The sequence below is a fragment of the Dermacentor albipictus genome, chromosome 1 (assembly GCF_038994185.2).
Source record: "Dermacentor albipictus isolate Rhodes 1998 colony chromosome 1, USDA_Dalb.pri_finalv2, whole genome shotgun sequence".
NCBI classification, from domain to species: domain Eukaryota; kingdom Metazoa; phylum Arthropoda; class Arachnida; order Ixodida; family Ixodidae; genus Dermacentor; species Dermacentor albipictus.
The window spans coordinates 296,492,191-296,511,908 of NC_091821.1; the positions used below are offsets into that span (position 1 = coordinate 296,492,191).

At 48.2% G+C, this 19,718-nt stretch overlaps 1 protein-coding gene and 1 long non-coding RNA gene across 2 annotated transcripts in view; both read right to left on the bottom strand.

Moving 5' to 3' along the window:
• LOC139050420 (uncharacterized) overlaps window positions 1–19,718 on the bottom strand; it is a 516,820-nt gene that overhangs the window by 20,647 nt on the left and 476,455 nt on the right. The window lies entirely within an intron of this gene.
• On the bottom strand, window positions 12,153–14,872 carry LOC139057254 (uncharacterized). Its single transcript, XR_011512657.1, has 4 exons — window positions 14,788–14,872; window positions 13,621–13,655; window positions 12,599–12,673; window positions 12,153–12,534 (listed from the first exon to the last, which is right to left on the bottom strand). It is a non-coding gene; the product is annotated as an uncharacterized lncRNA (long non-coding RNA).

The following is a 19,718-nucleotide window of genomic DNA, read 5'->3' on the forward strand; positions in this document are numbered from 1 at the left end:
GGCCCCAGCAAGTCCATCCCGATCTGCTGGAATGGTCGGCAAGGAGGCTCGATTGGCTGTAGTAATCCGGCTGGCCTTGTCGGCGGTGTCTTACGTCGCTGACAGTCTCGGCATGTTCTGACATAATGGGCGACGTCGGCGGTCAGGCGCGGCCAATAATACTTTTGTTGTATCCTCGACAGTGTCCGGGAAAAACCGAGGTGTCCAGCGGTCGGATCGTCATGTAGGGCGTGCAATACTTCTGGACGAAGTCCTGACGGGACAACAAGAAGGTAGTTGGCGCGGACTGGTGAAAAGTTCTTCTTCACGAGGAGACTGTTTTGAAGCGTGAAGGAAGATAGCCCGCGTTTAAATGCCCTGGGGACAACGTCGGTGTGCCCTTCCAAATATTCCACTAGGCCTTTTAGCTCCGGGTCTGCCCGTTGCTGTTCAGCGAAGTCTTCCGCGCTTATCATGCCAAGGAAGGCATCGTCATCTTCGTCATCTTGCGGCGGCGGGTCAATGGGGGCGCGCGATAGGCAATCGGCATCGGAGTGTTTTCGTCCGGACTTGTAGGTTACAGTGATGTCGTATTCTTGTAGTCTGAGGCTCCACCGCGCCAGTCGTCCTGAAGGATCCTTTATACTCGCTAGCCAACACAAAGCGTGATGGTCACTGACGACTTTGAATGGCCTGCCATAAAGATAAGGGCGAAATTTAGCTGTAGCCCAAACGATGGCGAGGCATTCCTTTTCGGTCGTAGAATAGTTGCCTTCCGCTTTTGACAGCGACCGGCTAGCGTAAGATATCACCTGTTCGACTCCGTTTTTCCTCTGGACTAGAACGGCACCGAGGCCTAGGCTACTGGCGTCAGTATGGATTTCTGTATCGGCGTATTCGTCGAAGTGCGCAAGTACCGGCGGCGACTGCATGCGTCGTTTGAGTTCTTCAAATGCGTCGGCCTGCGGCGTTTCCCACTTGAACTCAACATCACATTTAGTTAGACGTGTCAACGGCTCGGCGATGCGTGAAAAGTCCTTGACAAAGCGCCTGTAGTAGGCACACATGCCAAGGAATCTACGCACTGCCTTCTTGTCGGTGGGCTGCGGGAACTTTGCGATGGCAGCTGTTTTCTGCGGGTCGGGGCGTACTCCGGATTTACTGACGACGTGGCCTAGGAACAGAAGCTCGTCGTAAGCGAAGCGGCATTTTTCTGGCTTCAGAGTGAGCCCTGATGACTTGATGGCCTCTAGTACTGTGGCTAGCCGCCTAAGGTGATCGTCGAAATTTCCGGCGAAGACGACGACGTCATCCAAGTAAACGAGACAGGTCTGCCACTTCAGTCCTGCTAATACTGTGTCCATGACGCGCTGGAACGTTGCAGGCGCCGAGCACAGTCCGAATGGCATAACTTTGAACTCGTAGAGGCCGTCTGGCGTGATGAAGGCGGTCTTTTCGCGATCCCTTTCGTCGACTTCTATTTGCCAGTAGCCAGACTTGAGGTCCATCGATGAGAAGTATTTAGCATTGCAGAGCCGATCCAATGCGTCGTCTATCCGTGGGAGGGGGTATACGTCTTTCTTCGTGATTTTGTTCAATCGACGATAATCGACGCAGAAACGTAGGGTTCCGTCCTTTTTCTTCACTAAAACAACTGGAGACGCCCACGGGCTTTTCGACGGCTGGATGATGTCGTCGCGCAGCATTTCGTCGACTTGGTGTCTTATAGCTTCGCGTTCTCGCGTCGAAACTCGGTAAGGGCTCTGGCGGAGTGGTCGAGCGCACTCTTCGGTTATTATGCGATGCTTTGCGACTGGGGTTTGTCGAATCCTCGATGACGTCGAAAAGCAGTCTTTGTATCGTCGAAGCAGACTTCTGAGCTGCTGTTGCTTAATCACTGGGAGACTTGGATTAATGTCGTAGTCTGGTTCGGGAACCATGGTCGTCGGGGTAGATGCGACGGAATCCGAGAGGACAAACGCATTACCGGTTTCCAGAATTTCCTCGATGTACGCGATCGTCGTGCCCTTGTTGATGTGCTTGAACTCCAGGCTGAAGTTTGTCAGCAACACTTCAGTTTTCCCTCCATGCAGTCGAGCGATCCCTCTTGAGACGCAAATTTCACGGTCTAGCAGGAGACGTTGGTCGCCTTCGATGACACCTTCTACGTCAGCGGGTATTTCGGTGCCGACCGAAATAACAATGCTGGAGCGGGGCGGGATGCTCACTTGGTCTTCGAGCACACTCAAGGCGTGGTGACTACGAGGGCTCTCTGGCGGTATCGCTTTATCTTCCGACAGCGTTATTGACTTCGACTTCAGGTCGATGACTGCGCCGTGTTGGTTCAGGAAGTCCATACCGAGAATGACGTCTCGAGAACACTGTTGGAGGATAACGAAGGTGGCAGGGTAAGTCCGGTCATGAATGGTAATTCTTGCCGTGCAGACTCCAGACGGCGTGATGAGGTGTCCTCCAGCGGTTCGAATTTGAGGGCCTTCCCACGTAGTCTTAACTTTCTTCAACTGGGCGGCGATGTGTCCACTCATGACGGAGTAATCAGCCCCTGTGTCGACTAAGGCAGTGACTGCGTGGCCGTCGAGAAGCACGTCGAGGTCGGTGGTTCTTTGTCTCGCATTGCAGTTAGGTCGTGGCGTCGGATCACGGCTGCGTCGTGTTGAACTGAAGTTGGAACATCGCGTCGTCAAGTCGTCGTTCGTCGGTGTAGTCTTGCCTTCCTGACTTCGTCGGGACGGCGGCGTGTCGTTGTTATGTCGTCGAGATCGTTTCGTCGTCGTCTTCGTCGGCGGCGGAGGATCTTCGTCAGTTCGACGAACAGCAACCGCACCTCCATCGGTTGCTGCTTTTAGTTTTCCGGATATGGGCTCGCTGACCGGCCCCGGGCTGGGCCAGTGTATGGTCGGCGCTGCGGCGACAGGTAGCGCCCTGGTGACGGCGAACGGGAAGGTCGTCGAGGGCTCCATTGAGTGGCGGCGAGGTAGTCGGCGATATCGCGAGGTCGTTCGCCAATCTGTGGCCGCGGCGCGTTAACGGCGAAACCTCGCAGTCCCATCTCCCGGTACGGACATCGTCGGTAGACGTGACCCGCTTCTCCGCAGTGGTAGCAGAGCGGGCGGTGGTCAGGAGCACGCCAGATGTCCGTCTTCCTCGCGTAGGTGCGCTGGGCGACGGGTGGTCGTGCTGGCGGCGGCGGCGGCGGACGACGAAACTGTGGCGTGACAGGGCCCTGGCGCGGTCGCGGAGGGGGTCCTTGACGGCGTGCGACGGCGGCGTAGGTCATCGCTTGCGGCTCACGCTGCGGCGATTCAGGGGCTACTCCAAGTTGTTGTTGGAGTTCCTCACGCACGGCGTCGGCAATCGAAGCCACTTGAGGCTGTGATGATGGGAACAGCTTTTGTAGCTCCTCCCGCACGACAGCTCGGATAGTCTCGCGTAGGTCGTCGGCGGCCAGTGATTGAATTCCTCCGTAGTGGGTAGAGCTTGTACGGCGGTTGAATTGCCGGTTCCGCATTTCGAGTGTCTTCTCGATGCTGGCGGCCTCTCGAAGGAACTCTTCTACGGTCTTCGGTGGGCTTCGTATCATTGCGCCGAAAAGTTCTTCCTTCACACCACGCATGAGAAGGCGGACTTTCTTCTCCTCGGGCATATCCGGGTCGGCATGGCGGAACAGACGTTTCATTTCTTCCGTGAAGATGGCAACATTCTCGTTAGGTAGCTGCACTCGGGCGTCGAGCATGGCTTCGGCCCTTTCCTTGCGCACGATGCTCGTAAAGGTGCGCAGGAAGCCGGTACGGAAGAGGTCCCATGTCGTCAAGGTCGACTCCCTGTTCTCAAACCACGTTCTGGCGGCATCTTCTAAGGCAAAGTACACATGCCGCAGCTTGTCGTCGGAGTCCCAGTTGTTAAAAGTCGCGATTCGTTCGTAGGTCTCCAGCCAGGATTCTGGGTCTTCAGTCGCTGCTCCATGGAAGGTCGGTGGGTCCCGAGGTTGGTGTAGGATAACGGGGGACGCTGGGGCAGCCATTGGAGTTGTTTTGACCAGGATCTTCTTTGTCGACTCAGGTAGAAGTCCGTGCTCTGGGGGCAGTCCTTGCAGTCTGCGGCTAGCACGCTGGTCTTCGGCGATGCTAGTTTGGTCCTCGGGCTTCGGGCTTGGATCGCGGCTTTGCGGGGGCGTTCGGTACATGAACGCACTAGCACCTCCACCAGATGTCACGTGGTAGTGACGGTGAAGAGAGAACACAGTAGCAGCACTGTGAAAGACAAAACTAGCTTTTATTGGGCGAACCTGTGCCCACAAAACAGGCTACACTTAAAGCACAACGATAGCGGCGAACACAGTCGGCGATCGTCGAAAATCTGATCAGCGGGTGATGTGCGTCGGCTTTTATACAGTAGTCATCGAATGTTCCAGACTAATCGTTGGACCCGCATGCCTTCTACAAAGTTCGACACCATTCGTGTCAAGCGATGAAATCAGATAACAGAACGTTCGGCGACAACAGACAGCGGATAGAAGCATCGATAACTTTCCAGAGACTTCGGATACATGCAGGCGCGTCCCGCGCTGTGCGATAACATTTGTTCGGCGGCAAAACTTGTCATCCGATAAAGACAAGTACACGTGTCAATATCAATCAATTTTGTACAATTAGACCTCCATATATTGAACTTTAATGTAACAAACCGTTTTACTTTGCAGAACTTATTTGGTGTGCATATAGAAATCTTCAATTTATTGAATTCTGTTTATCTGCAATTTCAATTTACGGAAACTATAAATTCTTCTAAAATTTAAATGAGGATATGTGTTGCATTTGAACTGTAAATTCTATGGACGTACAAGCGCTTTCCGGGAGTAAAGCTTCACGATTTCCTTCCAAAGTTTATTCGACTTAAGGACAAAATTCTGCAGCAAAGTTATAAGCGACCACAGGTGACAAGCAGCTGAATGCGAGGTATCTGGTACAGACCCACGGGGGAAAACTTAAAAACCACAATAGCACACATTCAGGCGAGTATGTAAACAGGCGAACTAAGCAGGGAACAAAAACAACACAGCACTGCTTTCATAGGTTCCGAATGATCAGAGTTTCGTCAGAGTTGGTGCAAGCACGCATCCGCAGATAAAACGGGCTCCCACCGTGCATTGACCAATACTTCGAGAGCTGACGCCTACACAATAACCGGGGTAGGTTACAGCATTTGTTTCTGCTCTGATCGTATAGTGTTCGAATGATGTCGCGACAACGCAAGTACTTGCAATAGGGGCGACGACCTTCCACAACTCCAGAACATCACAAAAGACCGTTTGCACATGTACTAACCAGCCAAACAAACTAACCACGGCAGCGAAGACCACTTAAATCGAACATACAACGCAGAAACACCTCGTACAGGTTTCACCATAGAGAAAGGTTACACCTTGTTGCACAGACGCTCACAAGAAATTCAAGAAATGTCCAAAGCGCACTACCGCCGCCTTTTAAAAATCCAACGGGAGCCAAGCCAAATCAGTAATAAGTTGGCTATTTGGGTGAACGTCTCGTCGCAACGCACCCGTTAGAACCACCGGGTACGCCGAACTATAGTGAACTAGAATACTCTCTAGTGGCGCGAGCGGCGAGGCGCAGGCGAGCCGTTTTCTAACTGACGCCATGAGATGGCGCCACCGCAACTTTTCATAGGCACAGGAATTCGCGTAGTTTTGAAAAGGTCGTCTGTCATCTTGCGTTTTTCATCTCATTTACTAATAAGAATCGCTCATTTATTACTTCTTGCTGTTCTCCGCCTGTCAGTTACAGTGACTAGGCTTGTTAATTATTGAAACGCGTCCGAAAACCACGTACCTAAGCAAGGATACAACATTCCTACTGTCGCGTCGTCTGCTAAACTCCGAATTGCAGAGTGATTTTTTGGCGCAAAACACCATCGCAGAATGACAAGCGGTCAGCATGACATACAGAGTAAATTATTTGCGCGACCATTGCTGTGGTTTGAAGATCAAGACCCGAAAGCAATGCCATTTAGTGTGTGTACTCACAGCCATTTATTGTCCACACACTTTCAGAAGTAAACCGTTTAAGCTAAATTTTATGCGGCATTTTGAGCTCATATATGGCTCAGAGAAGTCAATGGTCTTGTAAATATGATCGATTTACCGCTATGATGTGAGTTTTGGTGTTGTTTTTGATGTAGTAATAATTATAAAATTGATGTCACAGCTATGTACACATGAACACCATATGAAGCTTTTATTTACAACTGACTTCAGTGCAGAAATGATCAGAAAAAAATCTTGTTTGCAAAAATCCACAACTTCCCTGCCATTGCCTTGTTCAGCACCTACTCAATTTAAGGTGCTTTGACGCCTGCCGCTTGCTGTCGCTGGCTCGATTAATGCTCTTCGTGAAAAAATGCAGACGAGTAGACGACTTTATGCTGAAGACGCAGAGTCCGTTGCTGCATGTTGCTGCCTGAAGTTTCACCGTCAAGTTCGGTAACACCTGCCTATATTCATCATCCGTCATTGCTCCCTTGCAAACACAAGTTGCTTCGGCATCCTGCAGTACAGTTGCAGCGTCGCCAACAGAGGCAACTGTTTTTTCTGTGCACATCACTCCTTGGTAATAAATGTCAGCACAAACTTTGCCTCCGACAGGCTTGAAAACCACAGCTCGCTCATGCGTAATCACAAGCCTTGCTTGCATTTTCAAAGAAGATGTCGCAAAAATTAACCCGAAACGTTCGTCCTCGAAGCGGCACCAGCTCGTCGAAGGAGCGAGTCCACGGAGCGCCTGAAACGAGAAAGGCGAGGATTCTGTAGCAGCCAGCTCTCCCGGCTCTTGATGTTCGTTGTCAGCGCTGTTCACGTCCTGACACGGCTTCTTGCTTCGTGGTGGAATTGTTTGACAAGCAGATCTTTTCCTTTCAGTCCTCTGTTTAGGGGTTTTAACAGAGAGGTAGGCTGGACACCCAGGCAGCAGCGTCGGAATGGCACCGGGAGCTAACGACGGCTTGCCTCTGGGTATACGCACTTCAACGCCGTCGATTACGTGAACGTAGTCGCGCAATATGAGGTGGGCTTCAAAATGGTGCTCACACACTGCTGATAGTTCCGTGAGGCTCTTGTCGTCCCTTCGCATGTTCCGCTCCCACTTCCCTCGCAACTCGTCGTCTCTTGGTGCGGCAAACAACGATGCTTTAAAAGCCCAACCACACGCAGCCCGGAATACGCGTCTCGCTACGCGTACACGTAAGCGTACGCGTCTGCGTGCGCGTACGCGGGTGATGAAGGGAAGGGCGTCCAGCCACACGATACGCGCACGCGTGCGCGCTTCGCTGCGCGTAGCACAGGGCTGACAGACCAGCGGCCCAGCGACGGCGGAAACGGTCGTCTTTGGCTTTGAGAAAAGTTTATCTTTAATTTCATTATGGCTAGCCATTCTTATTTAATTTATCAATGTTAGAGCTAGTACATTGTTTTTAAGTTGACAAATGCACGCTGTTCATACCTATACATCCTTTTGGCAAGAAAAGCTACATCAATTATCAACATCACGCGCGATAGCGTCTGCTTGCTCACAACTGCAGCTGACATCTACGCGCGACCACGCACGACGTTGCTGCCGAGCTCTTGCTTAGCCGCTTGCTTCGCCGGCATCAGCGTTCTCTCCCCGCAATGTACCACATGAGAAAGAAGCTTTTGCTGCTGCCGGTGCGGCAGCCTGGCGCAAAACAGTGGGAATCAGTTCTTCTTTTCGCCATAACTTCGTTAAATTCCCTGACACTGATGCTACATAGTTCCTGCTCACTGCTATCCCTACTTAACAGCAAGATACGAACGCCAAAGTAAAATTAACTGCGTGACAGCGCGCGCGCGAAGCGAGCTAAATCACACACCGCATTGCCATGTGCTGCCAACGCGCGCGCCGGAGGCTAGGAAAATAGGGTGCCTCGATGCCTCGATGCCTGCCCGCCGCGCCGCCGTTCAGGGTGGTGACAGCCTTTGTACCGCTCCGCGCCGCCGTTCGGCAGACGCGCCGCCATATTGGTTCGACGTTGCTGCCCGCTGCTCGTGTCTCCCGTGCGGTCGACGAGTTGGTGAGGCGGCATTTTCGTGCTCTCGTGAGCAACCGACATTGAAAACATTTTCGCACACGCTCTTGCAGTGTAACAGTATTCTTATCGTCCAAAAACAAGAAAGGGGCTGGCAGATGGAATGGCACGCTGTGGTATAAAATTTTTTAAACAGGGTTGAAGTACCTCAGACAGGCTGGCCAACGTTTCGATAGGTGGACCTATCTTCGTCAAAGGCGGCCTCGTCATCCTCGGCGTGTTAGTTTTAAAGGGTTAGTGCAGTGACGTCACGTGCGGGTGTTGTCGCTGGCGGCTGGTTTTAAAGAGAGAGATTACAAGAGGGAACAGGCGCTGTCGTCCGACGTCTGTGAGCCTCATTCTCAAGACGAAGGGACAAGAGCGTGAGAGTGGGCACGCGGAGAGGAAAGAAAAGAAATAGAAGCAGAAAAAAGGGGAAAAAGAAAAAAAAGGAGCGGGGAGCCAGGGCCGTACCAAGACACAACAAAGGGGGGGGGGGTGAAAGAAAAAGAAAGAGAAAAATGAAATCTTTAAGCAATACGGGGGCTTGGGAGCGTGTTGGGGATGCGAAAGGTTAGGAGTAATTCAGGGGGAGTCGTTGGCGGCATGTTTTTGAGGCATTAGAACGGCCGGTCAAGCAATAGGTCGAGTAATTTTGAAATAGTTAAGGTGGCGACGAGGAGTCTGCGGTGCAATGTGTGGGGAGACTGAAAGGCAGCGGCATGGTCTTTCAAGGGGCACTGCCCCACGCGCTTAACGTAGGTGTCGTTACGGCGGCATCCAGAAGGCGATACTCTGGGTTGAGGCGCCGAAAAAGGCATATTGACTTCGGAATGTGTTGTCGAGGGGGTTTCAAAAAAAAAAGGACTAAAAAAGGGGGGCAGGGGGAAGGGGGGGGCGAAATCGGTATAGCAAACAGGAGGGTGACGCGTGCAGAGGCGGGCACGGGCACGTGTACATGGAAGGAGGGGATCGTACACTTGGTATAGAAGTAAAATCCTGAAAGAGTACATTAAATTGAGTAGTAGGCAGGAAATTTTTTTCTTTTTTTTCTTTTCCCTCCTCCCTCCCCTTTTTTCCTCCGAAATGAAAGAGTAGGTGAGGTTAAGAATTAAAGTTGGCTGGTGGCCTAATGTGTTTTGTGTATTGGTTGATGATATGAGAGTTTCAGATTTAAGTTACAGCTTTTAAAGATTCTAAGTTGCCGCGTGCCAAATTAATTCCTGTCGGGTGTAGGCAATTAAACTTGTGTATGAGGTATGATTCCGTGTACTTCCTTTCGCGAGGGGAACGGAAATTTGTTTGTAGTATATAGAGCCTTGCTTTGTCAAACATATGTCCATGTTCATTAAAGTGGCTGGCTACTGCTTTGGGTAAATTGTGTTTTGTGTCCGCGCGGTGACCATTGAGTCTTGTATTGATTTGTTGTCCGGTCTCACCTATGTATTGTTTGCTACAAGCGGCGCATTCTAGACAGTAGACTACATTGCTTGATGTGCAGGTGAAAGCCGAAGTTACCTTGTGTGTGTAATTCGACGCTGTACTTTTTACTGTAGTAGTGGATTGAATGTGTTTGCATGTAGAGCACCTGGGGCGACCACAGGGATTGGTTCTTAACTTCTTCTTTTTCTGTAGTTTGGCGTGCACAAGAACATCTTTAAAATTAGTGTTGCGTCTGTGTTACGGCTGGGACTCTGTGATATAAGGCCGTGAACTGCTGTTAAACGCAGCAAACGAAACATGTGCTTCAAAGTTTCGAGGGAGCCTACCAACACGTGAACAGATAAGCGTTGTGTAATTTCTCAAACGGTTTTGTCAAAAAATTTTCCACCGTTCAAACGAAATAATATTGCGACAGTGAAAACTCAATTAACATTCCGACTCGCCAATCGCCTCTCCTTGTAACACCGCAGCGCTCTGCCAACATGACTACTGTGCTTTTTTACAACAGAATATGAGCTCTGTATTTCAGCCCGAAAGCATAATTCCACACATGCCAGAAATTTTCAGCTTCCGATGCGATTGGTGAGAATCCTGCCCTCTGCAACGATAGCTCGGCGGGCGCGCGAGGCGCTTCTTCAAACCAATATGGCGGCGCCGCGGGGCTGTCACCACCCTGAACGGCGGCGCGGCGGGCAGGCATCGAGGCACCCTATAGGAAAAGGCGCAGCAGCGCCCCTGGCGGCCGTCAGTGTCAACTCGCTTCAGCCGAGCTGGCCCCAGCAGCCACCGGTCGCGCCAACGCCTCGCCGAACGCACCCGTTCGAACCACCGGGTACGCCACGCCCAACGCCGGCCCACCTTGAAGACGCGCTTGGCAAGTACCGTTCCGTCTGTCACAATGATTCATTTTCTACTACAACAGCACGTGAAAAGCTGTTTTAGTTTTATTATTGCGCGAGAACATGTTTTGTTTAACTATGAGAACTTGTTATTGTGTGTGCGACGACATGTTGCGTAAAAAGTATCAGCGGGCTGCTAAAGTTGGAGGACAGACGACAAGGTTCGCGCTCGCTTTGAGCAGTTCACGGAGGAGAGCATAGAGTTAGAAGAACAACTCTAGAGGAAAAGCTGGGCCGGAAAAGTGGGAACCTCTAGGGCGCCGCCCTGTTGCCATAGAGTTACTATACTGACTCTAGAGGACAAGCTACCCATAGGGCCCATGCATTAAAATCGGGAACCTCAAGAGCGCCGCCATGTTGCTACGCGCCGAGGTTGCCAGCTCCTGAGACGCTTGCTAGACTTGGTGACAGTAGTCAGTTTTAATCCGGCAACAGTAGCAGCGTAGCAGCATGATGTCTCGCTTGTGATGTTGTGATGTGTGCGTGCAGCCGTGTGTGTGGGCTTTATAAGTCGGTTCTTTATTCTATGTTGCGGGATGGTGTGGGTGTGGTCCATGTTGGCCGTACACCTGGCACTTATGCGGTTTTCAGCGGTCACGCCTGTTGCAGGAGTGTCACTCGACGACGTTACGAGCTCGAAGCTGTGGTCAGATTCCTCGTTGGCGTTCCGTAATTATCTTCGCACGGGCGCGGTATGTTGCAAAAGCCGCTTTCGCGATCTATCGTCGTGACGATAGATCGGGTTTTTGATTATTATAAGTAATGATCCAGCTGTAGGGCACATGTAACCGACAAACGGAAGTCTCAGGAGAGCACCTGAGATGATAGTAGAGCAGGCGGCGCAGGAACTCCAGGGCACACGAGGGACAGTGGGGGGTTCAAAGCTCGAAGCAGAACGGTACGTAGGTTGGGGCCGCCGAGGCAGGTGTGTGCCAGGGAGTGTTCGCACAGACAGCTCCCCAGGCACGCGCAGCCGTGCCTCGCAAGGTCGAGATACTTTAAAGGCACCTGCGCCCATTGTCTTTCTTTTGCCTCGGCGCAGTGAGCACGATTAACGAGAATAATGTGGAGGGCATCCGGTGCAGTCGCGAATGCATCATGACAAATGTAGCTCGCGTCGCCTGGCGTCTGTAGTAATATCAGAGTTGGTTGTATGAACTTTATGCATAATACGTTTTGTTACGGTACCTCAACGGAATGGGTCTAGGGAAGGACGGTGTTGGTACATTTTTTCGTACCGCCCTAATCCTATGCCCCCACTATAAACACACACATACCCCCTTTTTTTATGTATACATACAATTCCTTGCCATGACGGATCATAGCCTCCTTTATTTTTGAAAAATAGAGGCAGGTATGGACCGATTGACCAGTTCAAGTTGTCAACTTGTCAGTAACTGTCGTAGGAATCACTGTAATAAACATAATTCCACGATCGGATTGTTTACTTTCATTTTTTGTTGTAACACTGAGGACTACATAGAACTTTATTTTGTATATGTGAGAGAAGTATGTGGATATCACGAGCTTAAGCCAATGTGTGATACACAGACAAAGCAGCTGCTACAACATGAACTGCATTGAGGGCCACACAACACATACGTAATTAAAGGTGCAAAATATAGGGGGAAGCTTCAAAATACGCTCTGTAGCACTGCAAAGTATAACATATATTGTATGTGTACAATAAATGTTCAAAAATACAATGCATCAATGTCCCATTTGCCTTCAAGTTTATTATGAAGTTCAAGTTTACTGAAGTTTATTATGAGCATATGTACAACAGGAATCAACTAACACACCCGCAGTCAAGGTGGCTGTTCGAGGTGTGCTGGCTGCCTCAGTGTAAGAAAAAGAAATTGGGTAAATGTCGACACCAGTGCCACTGCTTCTTGCCTCTGACCTGCACGTGCCTCTGCGGCATCTTTGTGCAGAAGTGTGCTGGCGTGGTGAGGCGTAGGAGTCATCTGAGAGAAAGAGTATTGTTTACATGGAGAAGTGGCTGTTCACATTGCCTGTCACTTTCCCTCAAATGTTTCCTTGGCGACTAGGGTGACACACCCGCAGTCAAGGTGGCTGTTCGAGGTGTGCTGGCTGCCTAAATGAAATAAAAAGAAATTAGATGAATGTCGATACCAGTGCTATTGCTTATTGTCTCTTACCTGCATTTGCCTCCACGGCCTCTTGGTTTGTGGAGTCTGTATGAGGGAGCTGCTGTGGCTAGGCGTAGGCATTGTCTAAGCAAAAAGAAAAGGCCATTTAAATGGGGAATTATGGAAATAAATGCAGTCATGTCTGCTTCTTGCACTCTTCTTGCCTAAAAGTTTTCAAACATAGTGTCCAGAACACACCAGCACTTTGACTGCTGCTTTTTACCTGCAGGTGTTGTTGCGAGATCCTTAGTATGGCTGCATGCAGCATTGTAACACTTGGTGGAGGCATTTGAAGTGGTAGCCAAAAATATAAAGAATCATCCTTGTCTGCACGAATGCTTTCAATTTCTAAATGCAGTGGTAACTATCACTATTGGTGCAAGGCCCCCCCACATCTATGCGGCAAGTGCCATAGCTCGAAACTGAATTGTTCCTTTAGTGTTTCACAAGGCATCTGATATGTCCACATTAGATGTGATGTGTTTGTTTTTATTTATCCCAGTGTGGAGAGAGCATCATTAAATGGCTGAAGTACTATAGCGCCAAACAGACGACACAAGAAGAAGAGACACGGACGAGCGCTTATGTCCGTGTCTCTTCTTGTGTCGTCTGTTTGGCGCTATAGTACTTCAGTAATATGCACCAACTAGCCCAACAAAAAGTTCTGCTGAAATATCATTAAATGTTTTGTTTATTTTTGCGTGTCTTGTTTTTTGGTTTATTTCTGAATTTATCATGATGCTAAAGTGACTTATGTAATGGCAATCAGCTTTTGTTTTGCAGAAAAACAATGCATTTCCTGACCCATTGTTTGACATCCCCTCACTCGCATAATTTTGCAGAGTATTCTACCTATATTGACTTGCTTGACCTCCACTAAAGGGTCTTGCATTTTTAATTACGACTCTTTCCTTAAAATCATTCGACACTTCTCATAATTTCTGTACCTTGGGCTTCTGATACTCTGAATTCACTATTTTTGCTTGTTTCTGACTAGAAATGTCTTCTTTAATTTAGAGCTTAAATTTTACCTTTGGAACACACGGAAGGGCTTGCCATTGCATATCTGCATAAAAGGGAAACATGTTTCATTAAACATTTGCAAAATCCCATTGAAGATTGATGAATGCAGCTTGCAGTGTGATATGACTGAATGAGCCATAAAAGTAACTCATCTCACTTGGTAAATGAAAGCACATATTAGTGTGATGCACAAGATACGTTACACTAACGTGGTGGGTTCTCTTGCTTATACAGCAAAATAATCGGTGCGCGAGAAAAAAATTATTTTTGCATAACCCTTGTACACACTGACTTAAGGAAAATGAGCTGGAGCTGTCCACATGATGTACTTATTTTACCTGCGAGTATGGTCAACAAAAATGTGTCCCAGCTGCTTAGTGGTATTCCAGATTATGTCAGTATTGCATATGTGCCTGTTGTCGAAAATAATTGAATTTTGAAAGTGCTCGCAGGGATCTGATGTGCATATCTGCAGTTTATGGATGCATGTAAAAGACTCAGCATCAAGTGCAAGTGAACGGTCCCACAGGCCCGGAGTCGATCATGCAAATAGATTCGCTGCACAAATTTGTGACATGAAATGGCATGCAAGGAAGTGTTGAAAATATTCCATAGTTAATAAAACGCCTAAGCTATTAATATGTGGGTTGATGCACTCGTTATGCAGAACAGAGGTGAGGCGTGCAGACAGGAAACAAGAGTAGAGTATTTACAAGCAAACAACACGCGCGCCGCCCACTTCTCTACTCTTGTGTTCTGTCTGCACGCCTCACCTCTGGTTTGCATAATGAATCCTTACGAACTAGCTCAGCTTTCTGTCGTTCTCCATGCACTCTATTTCGTCCGCATTAGGCACTCGCCTCTTGATTACTTCGTGGCACAGAAATACTCGGTCATCAGGCTGTTTTTCTGCTGTGGCCTTTGTAGAAGCATGATTGTTCAAAGTGCAACAATTAAACAGATTCTTTGAGTTGCTTGTGGCTTCGCCAATACAATTCCGGTGCGCTGGTCCGCCTGTCCAGCAATTTCCTACTGAAGGGAAACCTGCAAATAAAAACACCGCTCCGCATGCAGAAAAATGCTCTACTGTGACGCTTCTCGAACGATTGTGATGTACCACAAGAGCTGCCTACTCGCGTGATATTCTCAACAAGGAGATACATTCGTTTACTTACATGTGAAGGTATATGCCAGACCACTTCGGGGCTTCGGTGGCACATAAGGCACGAGTGTGTCATAGCGTCCGATGTCGACGCGCGATCGCATGTCAAACGAAACTACTACGCATCCAAAAAACAGATTCGAAACCGAAATTCGCGTCATCCTTAATTGCATGAATGCGTACATCGTGATTTACATAAGTCACGGACTTAGCGATCACTTTCTGTAAACTTAATATTAACGTACCACCTTCATAAAGCCATCAGGTATGCGTTTTTAGGTGACAAAGCATAAGGTGACCTGTACTTGTTCTCAGCTCTTTCAATAGTAATTGCGCTGGCCACATTGACCAGTAGCAACAGGGCGGCGCCCTAGAGGTTCCCACTTTTCCGGCCCAGCTTTTCCTCTAGAGTTGTTCTACTAACTCTATGCCTGTTGCTACTGGTCAATGTGGCCAGCGCAATTACTATTGAAAGGGCTGAGAACAAGTACAGGTCACCTTATGCTTAGTTATCTAAAACGCGTACCTGATGACTTTATGAAGGTGGTACGTTAATATTAAGTTTACAAAAGTGATTGCTAAGTCCTTGACTTATGTAAATCACGATGTAGTACGCATTCATGCAATAAAGGATGACGCGAATTTCGGTTTCGAATCTGTTTTTTGGATGCGTAGTAGTTTCGTTTAGGTTTGGCATGCGATCGCGCGTCGACATCGGATGCCATGGCACACTCGTGCCTTATGTGCCACCGAAGCCCGAAGTGGTCTGGCATATACCTTCACATGTAAGTAAACGAATGTATCTCCTTGTTGAGAATATCACGCGAGTAGGCAGCTCTTGTGGTGCATCACAATCGTTTGAGAAGCGTCACAGTAGAGCATTTTTCTGCATGCAGAGCGGTGTTTTTATTTGCAGGTTTCCCTTCAGTAGGAAATTGCTGGACAGGCGGACCAGCGCACCGGAATTGTACTGGCGAAGCCACAAGCAACTCAAAGAATCTGTTTATTTGTTGCACTTTGAACAATCATGCTTCTACAAAGGCCACAGCAGAAAAACAGCCCGATGCCGAGTATTTCTGTGCCACGAAGTAATCAAGAGGCCTAATGCGGATGAAATCGAGTGCATCGAGACTTAGAACGACAGAAAGCTGAGCTAGTTCGTAAAGATTCATTATGTAAAACAGAGGTGAGGCGTGCAGACAGGAGACAAGAGTAGAGAAGTGGGCGGCGCTCGTGTTGTTTGCTTGTAAATACTCTACTCTTGTGTCCTGTCTGCACGCCTCACCTCCGTTTTGCATAACGAGTGCATCAACCCACATATTAATAGCTTAGGCGTTTTATTAACTGTACAATATTTTAAACACTTCCTTACATGCCATTTCATGTGGAATATCTTTTCTGGTCACAAATTTGCGCAGCGAATCTATTTGCATGATCGACTCCGGGCCTGTGGGACCGTTCACTTGCACTTGATGCTGAGTCTTTTACATGTATCCATAAACTGCAGATATGCACATCAGATCCCTGCGAGCATTTTCAAAATTCAATTATTTTCGACAACAGGCACATATGCAATACTGACATAATCCCGAATACCACTAAGCAGCTGGGACACATCTTTGTTGACCATACTTGCAGGTAAAATAAGTACATCATGTGGACAGCTCCAGCTCATTTTCTTTAAGTCAGTGTGTACAAGGGTTATGCAAAAATACTTTTTTTCTCGCGCACCGATTATTTTGCTGTATAAGCAGGAGAACCCACCACGTTAGTGTAACGTATCTTGTGCATCAGACTAATATGTGCTTTCATTTACCAAGTGAGATGAGTTACTCTTATGGCTCATTCAGTCACATCACACTGCAAGCTGCATTCATCAATCTTCAATTGGATTTTCAAATGTTTAATGAAACATGTTTCCCTTTTATGCAGATATGCAATGGCAAGCCTTTCCATGTGTTCCAAAAGTAAAATTTAAGCTCTAAATTAAAGAAGATATTTCTAATCAGAAACAAGCAAAAATGGTGACTGCAGAGTATCAGAAGCCCAAGGTACGGAAATTATGAGAAGCGTCGAATGATTTTAAGGAAAGAGTCGTATTTGAAAATGCAAGACTCTTTAGTGGAGGTCAAGCAAGTCAATATAGGTAGAATACTCTGCAAAATTATGCGAGTGAGGGGATGTCAAACAATGGGTCAGGAAATGCATTGTTTTTCTGCAAAACAAAAGCTGATTGCCATTAGATAAGTCACTTTAGCATCATGATAAATTCAGAAATAAGCCAAAAAACAAGACACGCAAAAATAAAAAAAACCATTTAAAGATATTCCAGCAGAACTTTTTTTGGAGCTAGTTGGTGCATATTACTGAAGTACTATAGCGCCAAACAGACGACACAAGAAGAGACACGGACATAAGCGCTCGTCCGTGTCTCTTCTTCTTGTGTCATCTGTTTGGCGCTATAGTACTTCAGCCATTTAATGATGCTCTCTCCACACGGATAAATAAAAACAAACACATCACATTTAATGTGGACATATCAGATGCCTTGTGAAACACTAAAGGAACAATTCAGTTTCGAGCTATGGCACTTGCCGCATAGATGTGGGGGGGCCTTGCACCAATAGTGATAGTTACCACTGCATTTAGAAATTGAAAGCATTCGTGCAGACAAGGATGACTCTTTATATTTTTGGCTACCACTTCAAATGCCTCCACCAAGTGTTACAATGCTGCACGCAGCCATACTAAGGATGTCGCAGCAACACCTGCAGGTAAAAAGCAGAAGCAGTCAAAGTGCTGGTGTGTTCTGGACACTATGTTTGAAAACTTTTAGGCAAGAAGAGTGCAAGAAGCAGACATAACAACTGCATTTATTTCCATAATTCCCCATTTAAATGGCCTTTTCTTTTTGCTTAGACAATGCCTACGCCTAGCCACAGCAGCTCCCTCATACAGACTCCGCAAGCCAAGAGGCCGTGGAGGCAAATGCAGGTAAGAGGCAATAAGCAATAGCACTGGTATCGACATTAATCTCATTTCTTTTTATTTCGTTTAGGCAGCCAGCACACCTCGAACAGCCACCTTGACTGCGGGTGTGTCACCCTAGTCACCAAGGAAACATTTGAGGGAAAGTGACAGGCAATGTGAACAGCCACTTCTCCATGTAAACAATACTCTTTCTCTCGGATGACTCCTACGCCTCGCCAGGCCAGCACACTTGTGCACAAAGATGCCGCAGAGGCACGTGCAGGTCAGAGGCAAGAAGCAGTGGCACTGGTGTCGACATTTACCCAATTTCTTTTTCTTACACTGAGGCAGCCAGCACACCTCGACTGCGGGTGTGTTAGTTGATCCCTGTTGTACATATGCTCATAATAAACTTCAGTAAACTTGAACTTCATAATAAACTTGAAGGCAAATGGTACATTGATGCATTGTATTTTTGAACATTTATTGTACACATACAATATATGTTATACTTTGCAGTGCTACAGAGCGTATTTTGAAGCTTCCCCCTATATTTTGTACCTTTAATTACGTATCTGTTGTGTGGCCCTCAATGCAGTTCATGTTGTAGCAGCTGCTTTGTCTGTGTATCGCACATTGGCTTAAGCTCGTGATATCCACATACTTTTCTCACATATACAAAATAAAGTTCTATGTAGTCCTCAGTGTTACAACAAAAAATGAAAGTAAACAATCCGATCATGGAATTATGTTTATTACAGTGATTCCTACGACAGTTACTGACAAGTTGACAACTTGAACTGGTCAATCGGTCCATAGCCTCCTCTATTTTTCAAAAATAAAGGAGGCTATGATCCGTCATGGCAAGGAATTGTATGTATACATAAAAAAAAGGGGGTATGTGTGTGTTTGTAGTGGGGGTATAGGATTAGGGCGGTACGAAAAAATGTACCAACACCGTCCTCTAGACCCATTCCGTTGAGGTACCGTAACAAAACGTATTATGCATAAAGTTCATACAACCAACTTTGATATTACTACAGACGCCAGGCGACGCGAGCTACATTTGTCATAATGCATTCGCGACTGCACCGGATGCCCTCCACATTATTCTCGTTAATCGTGCTCACTGCGCCGAGGCAAAAGAAAGACCATGGGCGCAGGTGCCTTTAAAGTATCTCGACCTTGCGAGGCACGGCTGCGCGTGCCAGGAGAGCTGTCCGTGCGAACACTCCCTGGCACACACCTGCCTCGGCGGCCCCAACCTACGTACCGTTCTGCTTCGAGCTTTGATCCCCCCACTGTCCCTCGGGTGCCCTGGAGTTCCTGCGCCGCCTGCTCTACTACCATCTCAGGTGCTCTCCTGAGACTTCCGTTTGTCGGTTACATGTGCCCTACAGCTGGATCATTACTTATAATAATAAAAAACCCGATCTATCGTCACGACGATAGATCGCGAAAGCGGCTTTTGCAACATACCGCGCCCGTGCGAAGATAATTACGGAACGCCAACGAGGAATCTGACCACAGCTTCGAGCTCGTAACGTCGTCGAGTGACACTCCTGCAACAGGCGTGACCGCTGAAAACCGCATACCGCCAGAAGCTTGAACAGGATCATCCCTCGGTTGCATAACTGCCAGCTCTACGGCCAACATGGACCACACCCACACCATCCCGCAACATAGAATAAAGAACCGACTTATGAAGCCCAAACACACGGCTGCACGCACACATCACAACACTTCAAGCGAGACGCCATGCTGCTACGCTGCTACTGTTGCCGGATTAAAACTGACTACTGTCACCAAGTCTAGCAAGCGTCTCAGGAGCTGGCAACCTCGGCGCGTAGCAACATGGCGGCGCTCTTGAGGTTCCCGATTTTAATGCATGGGCCCTACCTGAACATCGCCCCCGAGTGCTCCGTGGTCTCTGCGCATGCGTTAGCTGAGAGAAGGTGAGAAAGGAGGACAAAT